We start from the raw sequence: 18,480 nt of genomic DNA, 5'->3' as shown, positions 1-18,480 counted from the left end.
GTGACCCTCAAAATGATTCAGTAGCTTAGGTGGTGGCGGCTGCATCATCATCACCACCAACACTGTTATTAGTAGTGTTTTATAAATGAGCTGGTCTAGAAGAACATCATAGGAAAACTGCGTCTTCACTCCCTAGCAAGCATCCAAATCATTGGAATATACTTCTGGCAGTACATGAGAGGTAAGTACGAGGCTGGGAGTTATGAAAGCTGTGCACAATTCAGGTCTGCTACTCTGGGCAAGTCCCTTTAACCTCTGCAGGCGATATGATTCATCCATCTGTCATCAGGCTGGTGGGAGACAAAAATAAAATTAGACCTGGTTTCAGCTCTTGAAGAGCTCACTTGCAGGCGAGAGTGGGGGATGGAAAGAAGTGACATATAAACAGGATTAATTACAAAATGGTATTTGCTTAAAAGATGGAGTTGAACAAAATGCCTTGGGATCACAAAACAGGAAATGACTAACTTTGGGGAACTCATGGAAGAATTCCTTTCATTTGTCAACTGGGAAAAGAAGGAAATCAGACCACACATTTATCAATGTCTCTCCGAGCTAAAGCTCTGAGAAAACTAGGCTTAGAGAGGCTGTCAGCAATATTGATACACAGTACAAGTCTTCCTGGACACCTGTGCACAGCTGATACTGCATTTAAAACGATGCAGGTGGGGCACCTGGTGGCTCAGTTGGTTAAGCGTCTGACTTTGGCTCAGGTCATCATCTCACTGTCCGTGAGTTCAAGCCCCACGTTGGGCTCTGTGCTGACTGCTCAGAGCCTGGAGCCTGTTTCAGATTCTGTGTCTCCCTCTCTCTCTGCTCCTCCCCCGTTCATGCTCTGTCTCTCTCTGTCTCAAAAATAAATGTTTAAAAAAAAAAATTAAAAATAAAATAAAATAAAATAAAATGATGCAGGTATCTTAAGCAGTAGAAAAGTGTACTTTAGAAACCTCTGAGGGGCATCTGGGTGGCTCAGTGGGTTGAGCATCCGACTTCGGCTCAGGTCATGATCTCGCAGTCCATGAGTTCGAGCCCCGCGTCGGGCTCTGTGCTGACAGCTCAGAGCCTGGAGCCTGTTTCAGATTCTGTGTCTCCCTCTCTCTGACCCTCCCCCATTCATGCTCTGTCTCTCTCTGTCTCAAAAATAAATAAACGTTAAAAAAATTAAAAAAAAAATAAATCTCTGAGCAACAAGATTTTTCAGAATATTACTCAAATACAAATCATACTTGCAAGTCTGTAGAAGTTTGTGGGAGCTGGGTCTATAGTTAGCCCTATTTGTAGTAGTTATAAGACTTAGATCCTAGAGCCAGACTGTCTGGGTTAAACTCTGGACTCTACCTGTTCTCTAGCTGTGTAACTAGCTAAGCTACTTGACCTCTCTGTGCTTCAGATGGAATGCTGGTGGTGGTGGCAGGAGCAGGGGAGGAGGAAGAGGAGTAGTAACACCACCACCTACATCTACCTCACAAGTTTGTTGTGAGGACTGAAAGAACTACTATAGGGCTGCCTGGGTGGCTCAGTTGGTTAAGTGTCTGGCTCTTGATTTCGGCTCAGGTCACGATTTCAAGGTTCATGGCATTGAGCCCTGTGTGGGCTTTGTGATGGCAGTGTGGAGCCCGCTTGGGATTCTCTCTCTCCCCATCTCTCTGCTCCTCCCCCTGTCGTGTGTGTGTGTGTGTGTGTGTGTGTGTGTGTGTGTGCGCGCGGGCACATGCACGCACTCTCTCTCTCAAAATAAATAAACATAAAAAAAAGAACTACTATATACACATACTTAGAGCAATTCTTGGCACACGATAAAGGCTGAGTTAGCTACTATCATGATTTTCAGAAGTATAAGAATTGGCATTTTTTGGATTGCACTTCTACAGATACTCTCTTAAGCCTGAAAGTTTCCAATTTGGTCTCAATCCACAATTTTCATTTTTCAGAAACTTATCAAAAGTTCAATTAATCAAGAATGAAATAAGGGTGCCTGGATGGCTCAGTTGGCTAAGCGTCTGACTGCCTTAGGTCATGATCTCACAGTTTGTGAGTTCAAGCCCCACATCGGGCTCTGTGCTGACAGCTCAGAGCCTCCCTCTCTCTCTGCCCCTTCCCTGCTTGCACTCTGTCTCTGTCTCTTTCTCTCTCTCTCAAAAATAAACAAAGATTTAAAAAATTTAAAAAAAAAAGAATGAAATATAGGTTATCTGCTTCAGAAATACATACCCCCAAATTCTGCTTAAGTGAAACACACTAAGTATGATTTAAAAAACTGATTTCCAGGGACTGATCTGAAACTAACATAGGCAATACAGGTTTATGGTGATAGAAATGCTTGCACTTTAGAAAACCAGATGCCTTTAAAGGGACTATACCAGAGTTTTGAATGATACTTTGGAATTATAAAAAAGCTGAAAATGAAAGAGGGAGAATGCCCATATTCTCACAAAAATTTTTTTTAATTTAGTTTTATGTTTAAAACATTTTAATACTTTAAAATAAATATTCAAGGAATATTAAATATGCAAATGTAGCTACCTGCTGAAAAATATAAGCGTTTAAACAACAAAGCTCTTTTCACTTTTCTCACTGAATTCACGCAGAATTTCAGGAAATTACTTGGGCTGCTAACAGTATTCATCATTTTTATGTAGTAGCCATCACGTGAAATGGATTGTATCCAGATAAAATTAAACTTCTGTAAATCAAACTGCCATATTTTAATTGGTAGCATTAGCAACACTCACCAAACCAGAAGATTCTGCATTTAATATTTAATATATTAAACATCATCATCCCATTGGCTCTCAACCAACATCAATACTTGCAGACTCTTGGGGCCTGTGGTTTTCATCTTAGTCAATAATGCTTAGCTTCAGGCCTCAAAATTAATCATTAAAATCTGCTGCTGCAAAAAATATTCACTAGAACCCCACAAAAATAAAGAGAGGCAGGATATTTATCAGTCTTATGTTCTAGAAAGAATGGGATACTTTTTCTCAATACAAAACAGGTTTGTTTTGTGATTCTACTTAATGCTTTATAATGTATCCATAGGAAATGAAGCAAAATAATTCAAGCTATAATTTACTTAAATTCAAGTACATGCTAGGCACATTTGAGGAGGGGTTTTACAAAAGTCCGTTTAATTGGCACAACACTTTGAGACAAATTATTTCCCTAATTTTACAGGTGAAAAAAAAAAGCTTACAAATGTTAGGTAATATTCTCATAAAGTCACAGAGCTAAAAACTGAAAGACTGGGAAACAAAACTAACCCTAAACACACACACACATACTTGCTTGTAGGTTATCCAGGTAATCATTTCAGAGACAGATAAAGAAGACTAAAAATGTTTCTTAATGAGGGAATTAGATGAGTCTACTTCATTTTGCTAATTAAGAATTACAAATGATATAAAACGAACCTAAAAGTGCTCTGTGGACATACAGTCAAAAATTTAGGAATAAACCTTATGAGAAATTTTAGGTGCCCCTGTAAGGTCAAAAGGCCATTTTCTCAACTAACCAATCTTTATAATCAAAGTTAATTAAAACCAAAAAGTATAGTGATATTTTAATAATTTTATAGAAAAGGTTTACTTAAAATAGGGCTCAACATTCAAACAATTCAGTGCCATTAAGTTTCATTGATGTACATTGAGTATGTCCATTGAGTTCATTGAGTCATTGATGTTCATTGAGTATGCTCAGAAAATAGAGGAGTAAGATTCTTTCATGCTTTTATCTGCTTAATTATATTGTGTGACGTTCTGCTATATTTGGTGCAATGATTTATAACTCCTAGAGTACCTGAGGGCCATAAACTCTTCTTATTAGCAGGTTTCCAGACTGTCCTGCCTTTTACTGTTTTATAATAAAATACTAAAATAATGTAACTAGTTTATGCATCAGGACAGCTGTTACTTTAGGCTCATACAAAAGAGAATTTAATAGTTAATCAACCCATCTAGGACAGCTTTATGATAAACGTGACTCTAAAAACACTAGGTTGTTCTAGGAGAAACTATGCAAAGTTGATCGCATATTCCCAGAATAATGCATTCTTTGGGTACCCCAAGTTCTACTTCTAGAAGCAACAGCAAAGTGCTAGTAGAACTCTAGTTCTCACCCTGACTAGCTATTGGATCCTAGTAATCTCTAGGTCTTAGGTTCTCTATCTGTAAAACAGATAAGACTGTATTAGATTATCTCTTCCTTCCTGACATTAAATTTTAAGATTCAGTTCACACTTAAAATCCAAACTCTAATATATCCTTCAAAGAGAGCCATCTGCCTCCCTTCCTCACCCGGAGGCACAGTCAGCTGCTCAGAGTAGCTGAGTCCCCACACTGCTTTATTCACAGTTCATTAGGGTAATCATTAGGATATAATTATTTGTTTACCCAACAGAGTATAAGTGTTTCCAGAGGAGAAACTGTGCCTTACTGATCTTCGTGTATGTCATATAAGACTGAGATTCTAATTGCTTGGTATATAAAAAATATGCAACAGATGTTTTAAAAATAAATTCTTTGAACTACCCCATGAAGCAGGCAGGCATTCATTTGGTACCTCCTTTGTATGGGCTCTAGACCACATTCTGGAGATGAACCAAAGTTCCTGCCCATAAAGCACTTGCAATTTAGAAACAGGGCAATCAGGTGTGATGATGAATAATAATACAAGTTTAGTACGTTTTAAGTCATAAGTTTTAAGTGAGTTTTATAGAAAAAAAAACATGCTCTTGGAGTTTAATGTATCTAAGACCTTTTGATGCTTTAACATTGTGTGAGTGACCTTGCAAAGGCTTACCATTTCCCCTCTTCCAACCATTCTCCATATTATGGGTATGACTCTGTAGCATACTCTTTTAAAAAAAAAAAAATTGTTAATGTTTATTTATTTTTGAGAAAGAGACAGAGCGCAAGTGGGGTAGGGTCAGAGAGAAAGGGAGACACAGAATCCAAAGCAGGCTCCAGGCTCTGAGCTGTCAGCAGAAAGCCCCAAGTGGGCCTCGAACTCACAAACCACGAGATCATGACCTGAGCTGAAGTCAAACGCTTAACTGCCTGAGCCACCCAGGCACCCCTGTATCATGCTCATTTTTATTATTTTTTAATTAAAAAAAATGTTTAATGTTTATTTTTGAGAGAGAGAGAGAGAGAGAAAGAAAGAGTGTGAGCAGGGAAGGGGCAGATAGAGAGGGAGACGCAGAATCTGAAGCAGGCTCCAGGCTGAGAGCTGTCAGCACAGAGCTCAACACAGGGCTCAAACTCACGGACTACAAGATCATGACCTGAGCCAAAGTCAGACACTCTACCCACTGAGCCACCCAGGCACCCTTCATACTCATTTTTTAATGATTCAATTGTTCAGAAGACAAAGTGATCTTGATCTCAAAAGAGCAGAGACTGATTCAGAGTGGACAAAGACTTAGATACTTGAAGATAAACAAAAGAAAAAACATTTAGGGAAGACTAATACAAATTTGTAATGGGAGTTGTAAGTTAAATGTGAAGTTACCTCACGCTGGAGCACGGAAAAGAAAAGGAGTAAAAAGGTATGTTTTTTAGTCTGGAAGTGTTTAGCTTTCAAGTTCCAAAACATCATTTTGTGTAGTACTCGTCTGTTTTCTGGTATTTATTTCTCTTGTTCGAACAATGCACATCCCTGGCGGTTAGCAACAAGAGGGAGTAAAGGCTGCTAGCACTGGCACCTAAAGGCACCGTGGAAGACAGGAAGCCCAGCACCTGAAGGATGGCCAAGAAGCCCTTCAGACCCTTTGCTGACAACTCATAATAGGCTCTCTGCATGAATACATGCTGACACATTTGCATGGAGGAGACTGAGGGGAACCGCTCTTTGCATTTCTTAAGTAGCACCTGAACTGAGATGAGCCGGGGTGCACGTTGCAAACCCAGATTTCTGGGCTCTGCTCAGACGTCTCCCTTTCTACCCGAGCCGCACCACGCAGTAAAGCAAACTAAACGTAGCTTGGGAACTCTGGCCAGCAAGGCTGAGGTGAGATGACTCAGCAGGTTAGAGCTGTGACCCTTTACTTCTGGACTCATTATTCTGGTTCTTATCCCATGGCTACTACTAATGCACAAGCACGGACTGGTCTTACTCCAGAGCCCATCTGAGAACATGGAGTGGCTAACATAGCTTGGCACGACACATGGGCAGGTTTTCCCGAAGAAAGCCCCAGTTCCTGGTTGACAACCAGCTCCCAAGAGTTTGGCCGAGAACACTAACAAAAAGGTCACTGTCCTCCTTAAACTGTACAATTCTATTATTTAGAAAGGGCACAGAAGTTAGGGAAAGTAGAAAAGTTGGGTGGGAGGTGGGATTGTGGGATTCTGTCAGCTAAGTACTATAAATCAATTTCCAAAGCTATGAAATTTATCATGGTAATAATAATAACATTTCTTTCAATGAGACTCTACTTTTTTCTATTCTTCAGAAACTGCAATGGATTTGCTTCTGTCTGAGCTGAGTGTTGCCACACAGGGTTCTCTGTATGTTGCTTATTCACCTGGGCTAAGTTATATATGCCACCAGATCACCAGGAAAAAAATGTGGCAGCCACATAAATCATGTGTTTCTACTCTACATCTGAACCTTTAGCTAAAGGGCAGAGAAGGGCAAAGAAGGGCAATCTCAGGTTCAATCACACTGACAGATGCCGTATCTCCCTTCCATATCTCCCTTCCTCGCTAAATGTCCCTGGTGAGCAGGGCAAGGGTTGGCCTACTTTTGAATACAAGAACAGGTGTTGCAAGAGGACTTTCATTTACCCTCCCCATGTTATCACCCAGACAAAATTCCCCATAATAATAGACCTGGTCTCGGGGCGCCTGGATGGCGCAGTCGGTTAAGCGTCCGACTTCAGCCAGGTCACGATCTCGCGGTCCGTGAGTTTGAGCCCCGCGTCGGGCTCTGGGCTGATGGCTCAGAGTCTGGAGCCTGTTTCCGATTCTGTGTCTCCCTCTCTCTCTGCCCCTCCCCCGTTCATGCTCTGTCTCTCTCTGTCCCAAAAATAAATAAATGTTGAAAAAAAAATTTTTTAAATAATAGACCTGGTCTCTCTCTCCACCTTCCCCTTCCTCTTTCTTCTCTTTGGGACCTGCCTGCCTGCAGAGATGGTGCATTCCGGACTCCTCTCTTGTGGGGTGTTGGAAGGCTTTACCTGCTGGCTGCCAGCTTCTGCTGTCCTGCTATGTTGGGGAAAAAGCGGGTAGTCTATCTAATTCAAGGATGAAATTTCAGAAGACCCACTTGGCTGCAGACCCAAAGCCACGTTCTCCAAAAAGTACTTTCAGTAATAAAGATGGCATTTTGCTGCCCATCAGCCTGACTCCTTTATCTTTCTCAGTGGCTTTTTAATTTGGGCAATGGAGGAGTTATTTCTGGCCCCCCTCAAACCTCAAGAGTGGGTAGGCCACTTGGCCTTACAGTTCGTGGCAATTATTTACTGAAGATATACGTACACTATACAATGTGGCGAGAAAGAAATGAAAATAATCTGTCTGGTCTAATCTGTTCATGGGTGGCTGTGACCATATCCCATCCCACCAGCTTCTCGGGAAGGTAGTCCAAAACATGGTATCCAATTTGTGTGAAATTTAGAGGGAAACAATTCATCTAAAATATATTCGAAAGAGAAACAACTCTATCAAAAATATTATCGATGACTTAGTCCACGGAAATAGGTTTTTGGCCTATGAGAAGCGTGAACCACCTGGAAACTTTCTTCCAAATACTTTACAAGCCAAATGATACAAGTAAAAAGTTTATTACCCTTAGTATGATTTGTATGTTCTGAAGGGCACCACGAAATGTCTTCAAGTTCTTCCTTGTTTCTAACAGGTGAATATTTTACACTCTCAATCCTTTATAAAAGCATTATTTTTTTTTAAATTTTTTTTTCAACGTTTATTTATTTTTGGGACAGAGAGAGACAGAGCATGAACGGGGGAGGGGCAGAGAGAGAGGGAGACACAGAATCGGAAACAGGCTCCAGGCTCTGAGCCATCAGCCCAGAGCCTGACGCGGGGCTCGAACTCCCAGACCGCGAGATCGTGACCTGGCTGAAGTCGGACGCTTAACCGACTGCGCCACCCAAGGGCCCCTATAAAAGCATTATTAAAAGCCTTCAAAATGAAGTGTTTCTGTGTAAAAGTTCTACAGCTAGCCATTTGCTTGCAACTGAAAAAGCTAGTCATGGGTAGAATCGTAAGAAGCAGAGACACTAGACAGCTAACAAAGTGACTTCAATATGTGTCATTATTATAATTCATCTCCACAAGTACTCTGTGAACTAAGTACTACTATCAACCTCAAGTGAGGGGAGAAAATGGTGTTCAAGTGGTTTACCACTCCGCCCAAGATTACTCAGGTAATTAACATTGGCAGCAGGGAGACTCAAACCCAGGTCTTCTGATGGTAAAACGTAAGTGCTTTCTATGAAGTCATGATGCTGGAATTAGGATGCTAAGGTGCCTACACCCTCCCTCCAGTTTTCCAGAGACCTGGGCAGCAACAACCAAAAGAAGTAATCTGAAGCAGACAGAAGAGCAAGCTAGCTCACTGAGTTCAGATTCCCCTGACCTTCTGTATTCTTTCTCAGCCCTTTTAAGGAAGAAAAGTGAGTGAACTCATTTCATTTAATTTCCTTCCTTCCCTTCCCCATGCCTGACCCACAAAGACACAGCCCGGGAACCAGACCAGTGGGGAGCTGAGATCTCTAAAAACAGTTTCACATCTGTTAAACTATAGGATGCTCTGCTAACTCCAAAGGGAAGCTGAGGGTCCAGCTTTCTTGAATTCCCCAGTGGTCAGATGGTCAGTACAGCTGTGATGAAAACCGCAGCTGAGCCTGGGGGCTCTTGAAGGAGCCAAGCTAAGGGTGAAAAGCCTTTGGCTTTGAAGGGAGGGGGTGGGGGGAGGCTAAGAGAGCTCCTCCAGAATGCTCCCAATGACATCTCTATTGTAAAGTTTTCATCCTATCCCCTCACTTATTTTCTAGACCCCACCTTCTCTGGTTTGTCCTTGGAAAAACAGCAACAGGCTTGAGTCCTGAGAAGGGGGAAGTTGGGTGGTCTCAGGCTAATTCCATGGGAATTCCATGATCACAGTTCTTCCTGGGGGCAAAAACAATGATGGACTGGAGCCACTCAAGCCACTAAATAAACAAATGACTAGTGAATGTTAAAATACCAGAGTTATTAAGATAATCTTAAAAGTATACTTACACAAGGCACCTGGGTAGCTCAGTCGGTTAAGCATCCGACTTCAGCTCTGGTCATGATCATGTGCTTTGTGGGTTCGAGCCCAGCATCGGGCTCTGTGCTAACAACTCAGAGCCCGGAGCCTGCTTCAGATTCTGTCTCCCTCTCGCTCTGCCCCTCCCCTGCTTGCGCTCTCTGTCTCCCCAAAATAAATAAACGTTAAAAAAATTTAAAAAAATTATACTTGTATTTTGGAAGAAATCAATTCAAAGCCAACTATAAAATTTCTGGGCTCAATTTGAGGCATCAAATTAGTCTTAAGAACTCCATTCAAGGGAAGTAGCAGACTGAAATATTCATAAAATAAGAGACTCCTTTTTATGAGTCATGGTTATCACCACTATTACGAATGCCAGCAAATAACCTCAAAAGTCAATGGTGGTAAAGCACCAGAGAAAACAGTGAACTTTTAGAAGGTAACCCTCCTTTTTATTTCTTTCTTTTCTTTTCCTCTTTTTTAAATAGGCTTCACGCCCAGTGCAAAGCCCGATGCAGGGCTTGAACTCACAACCCTGAGATCGAGACCTGAGCTGAGATCAAGAGTCCGATGCTTAACTAACTGAGCCCCCCAGGTGGCCCGGAAACCCTCCTATTTAGAACAAATCAATCAACAACACCAGAATGCTAAAAAAGCACATTTCAATGTGTGTAATTGTGCTCACTTGAAGAGTGAGAGGTAAGATACCTAAAACCAGCCTTTCTGGCTAATCCTGCCATTTCTCTCAGCGGTGAGAACAGTGTCACCTGAGTGGAAATTACACTTGGCAATGTGATACTGTGTATCTCACTGAAAAGGCATCCCCATCAGACAACTTTTATTTTGATCAAATACAGGGTAGAAAAACAGGAGAAGGAGAATGAAAAAAAGATGGCAATGCAGAGAAAAGACATTACCTAATATATTTAAGAGGAAGCACTTCCTGGAACTTGTCAACAATTCACACCACCTTCATCTCGATGAGAATAAATCCAAAATCAGTTCTTCCTCTCCTCAAACAGAAAGCATTGCCACTTTCCCTGTGCTGTTCCCAGCCCACCAAACCTCCCAACTCTTCTTTCTTTGAACACATAGTAAGCGGAATGGTTAAGAGCAGGGTTCAGAAATCCCATCACTAGAGTAAAAATACTGGCTCTGCCATGTATTAGCTGTTTGACCTTCAGGTTGGTTACTTAACATCTCCGTCCCTCCCTTTCCTTATCAGTAAGATGGAAAAAAATAGCACTCATCTGAGGCTGTGGTGAGGACTGAATGAATCCGTACATGTACTGCGCTTATACAGTGCCTGGCACACGATAAGCACTCTATACATTTAACTTTGATGATGGTGGTGATGATGGCAATGACAAGGACAGGGGCTTAACCAGACTGTGGTGCAAACAAGGACCTGGAGATCACATAGTTCCCCCAAGCAAGCACACAACCCACTAGAAAAAAGCCTTCTTATTCTGTGGACCTAGGGGACTCAAAGTGATTCTTCTCAGTGGCTACAGCAGCTTATCAGAAGGGTCAGGCTCAAAGGACCAAAGCCAGGGCAGGAAAGATACGGAGGAACAGAGACAGAGTGCTTGAGTCTGGGAGAAACTCGTTTGGGGCAGTTCCGAGAAGTGGTAGCAGCCAACAGTTCACAATCATGGGATTTAGAACTTAGAAAGAAAGTAACAGGCCAGTCAGATATGCACGTTTTGTTAATATGGCCAAACTCTCCACCACCCTTCCCTCAAGGTCCATCTTCCAGAAACTGCTCGAAGTTCCTAGAGCACTTTTTCACATTTTCATGGTTACCTTTGGCATGTAATCATTCTGGGGAATAACTGATGTCTCAATTCAATTATAAATTCTGAAAGGAGGTATGTGTGTGCCTTATACTCTCATATCTCTCTTCCTGGCCTATCCCAGCACCTAACTCCCACGATGGACATATTCAAATGGGAAGTACACAATGTAAAGGCTCTGAGTGAGCCAGTGCTATAGAGATACATGGTATTATATTAAAATAAGCACACACATAGCTAGTGCAGAGAAAAAGACACAGAGAAGCACGCCTGCCCCTTCCTTTTTGAGGCTTCAGTGAAAACGCTGAGTCCCTAAAGTTTAGAGGTAGAACATTAAGCTGTCAGTAAAACTACTGAAAAGATTCAGTTCCAAGGAGAATTTGAATTAAATAACAAACCATAAAGTAATAAGGAAGTCCAGCAAAACTCTGCTCTCCACCACCCCACCCCCCCCACGCCCGCCGCCATGATGGCCACTTTGATTTTTTTTTAAACAGTGAACATCAAATTCTTTTTTTTTTTTTAATTTTTTTTAATGTTTATTTATTTTTGAGACAGAGAGAGACAGAGCATGAACGGGGGAGGGGCAGAGAGAGAGGGAGACACAGAATCAGAAGCAGGCTCCAGGCTCTGAGCCATCAGCCCAGAGCCCGACGCGGGGCTCGAACTCACAGACCGCGAGATCGTGACCTGAGCCGAAGTCGGACGCTTAACCGACTGAGCCACCCAGGCACCCCTCAAATTCTTTTAAAAATTTTCTAGTGGTACCTTTGCTTTGCAGGTGCCCTAAATACACGTTTAACCTATCTAGTAATCTAGTCCTACTTGGGCACCAAAGGATTCCCTGCGGACACTGAGAGGCAGGCGTGGAAGAATGGAGTCGGGCAAGAGTCAGCAGGTGGAGAGGGAGGAGTGAAGACAGCAGGAACCAAAGCAGAGGGGCAGAGATGGCAGCTAGAAATTGGACAACGATGCAGTCAGAGTGAGGTTCGTGAGTTCAATTCCTGCCAGCTTCAATCTAGAGAGAACTGCAATCTTCTCCTTTTACTGGCCAGAAGTGACAGCCCACTGATGATGACTTACTCAACGCCAAAGCTGCCAGTGTGGGGTGGAGCAGGAACTGGAATCTGGGTCTCCCAATGCCTCCTTGGAGCCCTACCTCCTGGGCACGTGCCCCTTCTGGACACTCACAGGGCACGAGGGATCAGGGCTCAGAACTCAAGCAGCCACGAAAAAGCTCCCCAGTCTCCCCTGCCTCAGTGCCACATGTTGAAAGAGCCAAGAGAAGAGGCGAGAGAGATTAGGCTCCTGGTTATTCACTGTTTTGATGAAGCCATCTGCCCTTCTGATCAGATTTGCTGGACTAGAGATGCATGGGCACAATGTTTCCCAGCCAGGAGGACGTCTGACTGGATCAGGCCCAGGCTTGACAACTGATGGCGTGAAAGCACACGGCACAAGAAGTACGCACCATTTCCAATCCCAGTGCCCCTACTGCCTCCACTGGCAGAAGAAATGAAATCACCACTGGATGCATGGCTTTGTGGTTTCTTGATTCCTAAGAGTACAGCTGTGAAGAACACAGGGTGAGTATAGGACATGTAAACCAACAGAGGAAGCTGCTTTACGAACAGTCTTGAAAGGGATACTGTTGTGGTTTTACTGGCTATAAAATTAGGGCAGACACAGAAAATGACTGTGAGGCTCAACAGATGCTCCTGCTAAGTGCTCTGCGTGGCTTGTGGGCCATCTCTCAGTTTAATTACAATCCGGACCTCCTGAGCTATAAAAGCCATCTTCATAAGATCCAGCCTCCTTCCTCTGAGAGCAACTTTCTGCAAGTATCACTATGCTTCAATGCCCACTGCAAGTGTTAAACACATATATGGTACCTGACCTGGACACAGTGTTCTTTTTAATCTTGGGATTTTGACGATGTACATAAATCACTCAGTCGCATTCCTGTTCCCTATTCCAAACACCTACACAAAATCAGGCAAATGAAGAGGAAAATAGATGACTCCATCTCTTGCCTTCTTTCTCCTTTGACAGCTCTCAAAGGCACCCTACTTAATAAAAAGGTCATTTCTCCGGAGGGAAAGCAAGTGAGACTTGAATAAAAAGCTTGTCATCATTAGCATCACAATGTCCACCTTCTTGGTCCTCACCTACAAGCCTCTGCCACTCCTTCCCTCTGCCAAGTATATCCAGAGAACATCCAGCTTTCCTGCCCTCACCTTGACTTCCCCTTTGTCACCCATCAGTGCCTGTGGGAAGCCTTCCCCCAAATCTCTATGCCAGTAACCTACTCCTTCTAATTCCTTCTGTGAGGCTCTCAGAGTATCCTGTGCATTTTGGCACCTCCACACCCTTTTACAATTACCTGGCTTTGAGTCTGTCTTCCTCACTGAACTGTAGGCTTCTCCAGGGCAGGGATCACTACTTATTCATGTTTGTTTCCCCGAGGATGAGTAATGGCACCTGGCACACAGCAAGAGCGCAACACTTACATGGTTGTAAGCCAGTGTCACACACATTTTTTTTTTTGTAAGTTTATTCATTTATTTTGTGTGTGTGTGAGACAGACAGAATCCTAAGCAGACTGCACCATCAGCATAGAGCCTGACGTGGGGCTTGAACTCATAAACTGAGAGATCATAACATGAGCCAAAGCCAGATGCTTAACTGACTGAGCCACCCAGCCCTCCTGCCCCCATTCTTTAACTGGATTCTTCTTCTTTTTTTTAATGTTTATTTTGAGAGAGAGAGGGAGAGAGACAGAGAGCAAGTGGGAGAGGGGCAGAGAGAGAGGGAGACAGAATTCAAAGGCTCCCGACGAGGGGCTCCAACCCACAAACCGTGAGATCATGACCTGAGCTGAAGTTGGACACTTAACCTACTGAGCCACCCAGGCGCGCCTCTTTAACTGGATTCTTAAAGTGACACTTAGGAATTGTTAGTCTCACTTTACAAAGAAACTGAGGTTCAGAAAGGTTTTATAGGCTCCCAAGGCCACCAGTTCTGGCACCTTCTGGCTCCAGGCTTGATTTTCACTGGACCCCATTACCATCAGTTACCTATACAAGTTCTATATAGAGGATGAAAGAGAAAGCTCAGATCCTCTGATGTAAGCATATATGCAGTGACCTGCTTATCTGAAGAAATAACACAGAACCTTCAAATGTGGATAAAATCATTGCTCTGAAGGGAGGAACACTGATCCGATCTGGAGATGGAATTTACACTCATTCTTTTCTCAAGCACCTTTCCATCCTAAAGCTCTGCAGAAATGTCTGGTGGATGTGAGTTAAAGACAAACAAAAGTTCATCTGATTAAAAGGTCACGAGACAAACTGTCTCTGGTTACACTGCCAAAACTGCCTCAGACTTCTTGAACGAGCTGGACGTAGGGCCGCAGCAGCTGCCAAGCTAGAAGTCACCTGGGTGTGGCTGATTCACCATTAATGCTCTGAGAAGCAACAACCTGTAGGAACTGTGGCTGCTTGGCAGGACGGGGCTGGTTTGGTCTTTGACCCTTCATGACTCTCTTAAGTGCAGCTGAACTTCTCCTCAGCTGAGGAAAGCAGTTTTCAGCACAGCTGTACCCTAGAATAATGTGAGGGAGCCTCTGAAGTGTGGCCAAGCCAGGCCCCAGCCACAGAGGTGCTGACTTAGCTGCGCCTGGGGTGTGGCTTTCATATCTGCATCGGAAGTGTTTAAAAGCTCCTCTGTGGGGCACCTGGGTGGCTCAGCTGGCAGAGACTCTTGCTTTCGGCTCAGGTCATGATCTTGTGGTTTGTAGATAGAGCCTCATGTTGGGCACCGTGCTGACAGTGCAGAGCCTGCTTGGGATTCCCTCTCTCCCTCTCTCTCTGCCCCACACTCCCACGCCCCCTTCCCACCATATGTACTCGCTCTGTCTCTCTCTCTCAAAATAAAAATAAACATTAAAAACAAATAAAAGCTCCTCTACGATTCTAGCGCACAGCCAAAGTTAAGATGATAAACACAACCGAAACGTCTTCTGGGCCCTTCCTTTCTCATGTGTCCATCAAAGTTTAAAACACTGAAGCGAATGGCTGCCAGCACTCTGGAGGTGTTGAAACCGCTCTTTCATTACTTAAACTTTTCTAGAGATGGAAGCAGAACATTCCTCTACGATATCCTTGACTGGGAGATTTTCCAGCCTCTTCTGGTCAAACATTTCCAATGACAGGGAACTCGCTACCTTTTGAAAAGGCACTTTGGAATTGTATGCTTGTAACAGGTGACCGTCACAGTATGTAAATTACAGGTCTTCCTCAATCCAGGATGGTGTTGAGTTCCGACACACCCACCATTAAGTTGAAAATATCGTCCGTTGGGGCGCCTGGGTGGCTCAGTCGGTTAAGTGTCCGACTTCAGCTCAGGTCACGATCTCGCGGTCTGTGAGTTCGAGCCCCGTGTCAGGCTATGGGCTGATGGCTCATTGCCTGGAGCCTGCTTCCGATTCTGTGTCTTCCTCTCTCTCTGCCCCTCCCCGGTTCATGCTCTCTCTCTGTCCCAAAAATAAATAAACATTAAAAAAAAAGAAAATATCGTCCGTCAAAAATGCATTTAATATACCTAACACACCAAACATCGTAGCTTAGCCTAGCCTACCTTACATGTGCTCAGAGCACTTACATTAGCTTGTATCTGAGCAAAATCACCTAATACAAAGCCTACCTTATAACGAAGTGTTGAATGTCACATGTAATTTATTCAATACTGTACTGAAAGTGAATGGCTGTGTGGCACAGCACGGTAGTCAGTGTATTAGTTGTGTGCCCTCATGATCCTGTGGCTGACTGGGAGCTGCGGCCAGCTGTCTGGCATCATTAGAGACTACTGAACCAAGTACTGCTAGCCCAGGAAAAGATCTAAATTCACAATCTGAAGCACGTTTTCTACTGAATGTGTATCACACTTCATACCACCGTAAAGCCAAAAAATCATTAAGTTGAACCATCATAAATCAGGGGTTGTCTGTATATCTCAGTAAAGCTGTGTGTGTGTGTGTGTGTGTGTGTGTGTGTGTGTGTGTGTAAGTAGTCCACAGTAAGTGATCTCTAAGCATCAATTTCCGATCCATATGGAGTGACAGTATTTCCTTTGTAGGACTTGTGAGGATTGGAAAGCACCTAGTAGCTGGAACATTGTAAGATGCTCAATGAATAAAGCTTCCCTTCCTCTCTCCGTAAAGGTGGAATGGAAGTCTTCCCCTAAAGTCCTTTTTCAGGCTAAACACTGCTCATGTTTACAATCCACAGATAGTTAATGACTCATCAGGCTGTGGTTTTTCCATTCCTCATCCTCTCAGTTCTCCTGCTCTGAATCCTCAGATTTGGTTTTGTTTTTTTAAGTGAGCTCTACACCCAACGTGGGGCTTGAATTCATGATCCCAAGATCTGAATTCTCACGATCTACCGTCTGAGCTCAGCCAGACCCCCGTGAAATGCTAAGCTGTGACAACTGTTTGTGGTGGCATCGCTTCCAGAGCATCAGTGGGTTCCAGTACAGTGACGGTGGCATAACATCAACTGCGGACTGGTTCACGCTCAGTATTTTACAAGTTTTAGGAGCTCTAGATTCCCCCCACCTCTCACTCATATACTCGGTATCAGTTGCCAATGGGCACTAAACCATATGTGCAGGTACAGTGACATTTTGGAGGGATGATGAGTCCTCTTTATTTAGCTCCTCAGGAGTAAGTACAGGGATTAGGTGGGAATTCTTCCCATTGTCTGCTGTGCCTTTCTTATCTATAATTCTGGCTTGGCAACATAAAACTGCAGAAACCAAACAGATATGGCTAAGACAGAGGTTCAAATCATGGCACTCTCTCTCAAAGCAAGCCATGTAGCTCTGAATATCAGCACACTTCTCTGAAAATGGAAACACAGCACCTTTCTACCAGGGTTACTATGGAAATTAAGTGATATGTTACAATAAAACACACAGCACAGTGCCTAGTACTTAACAGGTATCCAAAAAACTAGAAGAGTAATTATTATCAACACTGTGGTATGGCATTTTCCCATTTTTACACTAGACTGTCCTGAATGTTAATCTATTTGGCTAGGGTCCTGACCTCTCTGCTTAGTTCTTGCCATCTCTGTCCGCTGGGGCAGGTAAAATCTGGTCCTCACACGGGAGCTTCCCCTGCCCTCTGCCCTTCTTCACAGCCTCTCTCCCCACAAGCCCCAGAATGTGGACTTCTTGGCTCCTATCAGCACCTGCTGGTGTATAAATTGAACTGGAGTCGGGAGACCTGGATCCTAGGTCCTGCTCAGCCACTAGCTATGTGACCTTGGGCCAGCCACACAGACTTCTTGGATCTCTGTTTCCCCTTCTGTAAGACGATGGCATCCCACAACAAGATCTCCAAGGCCTCTTCCTGATCCAAAGTTTTATGACCCCCTTCCTCTCCCCCCGCACCCCCACCTCCGGGCCCCCTCCCAGCTATCTTTGATCATTCCCAATGCACTCCTCTGCCTTCCCGCCCACCAAAGGGAAGTTAATGAGTACTGACCCTCTCCCCACACTCTGACTTCTGCCCAAGCCCTGGAAACACACTATTAGTGGCAAAGAATTTATAATAAGCCACTTAAGACATAGATTTCTGGAGGGTGGTCTGGAAACTAAAACTCATGTATTACATTATGTTTATTAGAGAATGTATTCATAAACCATTTTGAGATTGTATTAAGATGATAATCTCCACTAATGATTCCAACTACTGCCTGTTAGAATAATATAGTATATATATATATATATATATATACACACACACACACACACACACACACACACACACACACACACACATACATACTGTGGAAATGTTTCATAAACATTTTCTGGCACACCTTTTTTTCCCTTGTGTTTCTCATGCAAACACTGCCCCTCCCAGGGCTGGAGAGGACACTGAGGAGTTTCAAACTCAGACATTCTATCCTCGTCTCACAGACTATACACAGAGATGTAAACTGCTTTTAAAAATATGATAAAGACATCACTGAGATCACAGAAACATTTAGAGATGATTATTCTTTTAAAGAGCTCTTGGAGGGCCTAGGGGGCTCAGTGGTTAAGTGTCAACCTCATGATCTTGGCTCAGGTCTTGATCTCACAGTCATGAGTTTGAGCCCCATGTTGGGCTCTGGGCTGGGTGTGAAGCCTACTTTAAAAAAGAAAAAAAAAAAGAGCTCTTTTAGGATATCTAAAAAGAATTTCCCTTAAAATTTTTTTTAATGTTTTGGGGCGCCTGGGTGGCGCAGTCGGTTAAGCGTCTGACTTCAGCCAGGTCACGATCTCGCGGTCCGTGAGTTCGAGCCCCGCATCAGGCTCTGGGCTGATGGCTCGGAGCCTGGAGCCTGTTGCCGATTCTGTGTCTCCCTCTCTCTCT

General features: G+C 43.5%; 1 protein-coding gene and 1 long non-coding RNA gene across 4 annotated transcripts in view; one reads left to right on the top strand and one right to left on the bottom strand.

Annotated features, from left to right (window-relative positions):
- The window catches only part of LRRC8D (leucine rich repeat containing 8 VRAC subunit D), a 124,275-nt gene that overhangs the window by 27,455 nt on the left and 78,340 nt on the right, over nucleotides 1-18,480 (bottom strand). The window lies entirely within an intron of this gene.
- On the top strand, nucleotides 104-11,566 carry LOC121027449 (uncharacterized). The gene is made up of 3 exons (XR_005788746.1): nucleotides 104-181; nucleotides 8,508-8,635; nucleotides 9,744-11,566. It is a non-coding gene; the product is annotated as an uncharacterized LOC121027449 (long non-coding RNA).

This window comes from Herpailurus yagouaroundi, unplaced genomic scaffold (assembly GCF_014898765.1).
Source record: "Herpailurus yagouaroundi ecotype Mexico unplaced genomic scaffold, PumYag 77, whole genome shotgun sequence".
Taxonomy (NCBI): Eukaryota; Metazoa; Chordata; class Mammalia; order Carnivora; family Felidae; genus Herpailurus; species Herpailurus yagouaroundi.
The sequence above is the reverse complement of the archived record's forward strand: the minus strand, read 5'-3'. Positions and strand labels throughout refer to the sequence as shown.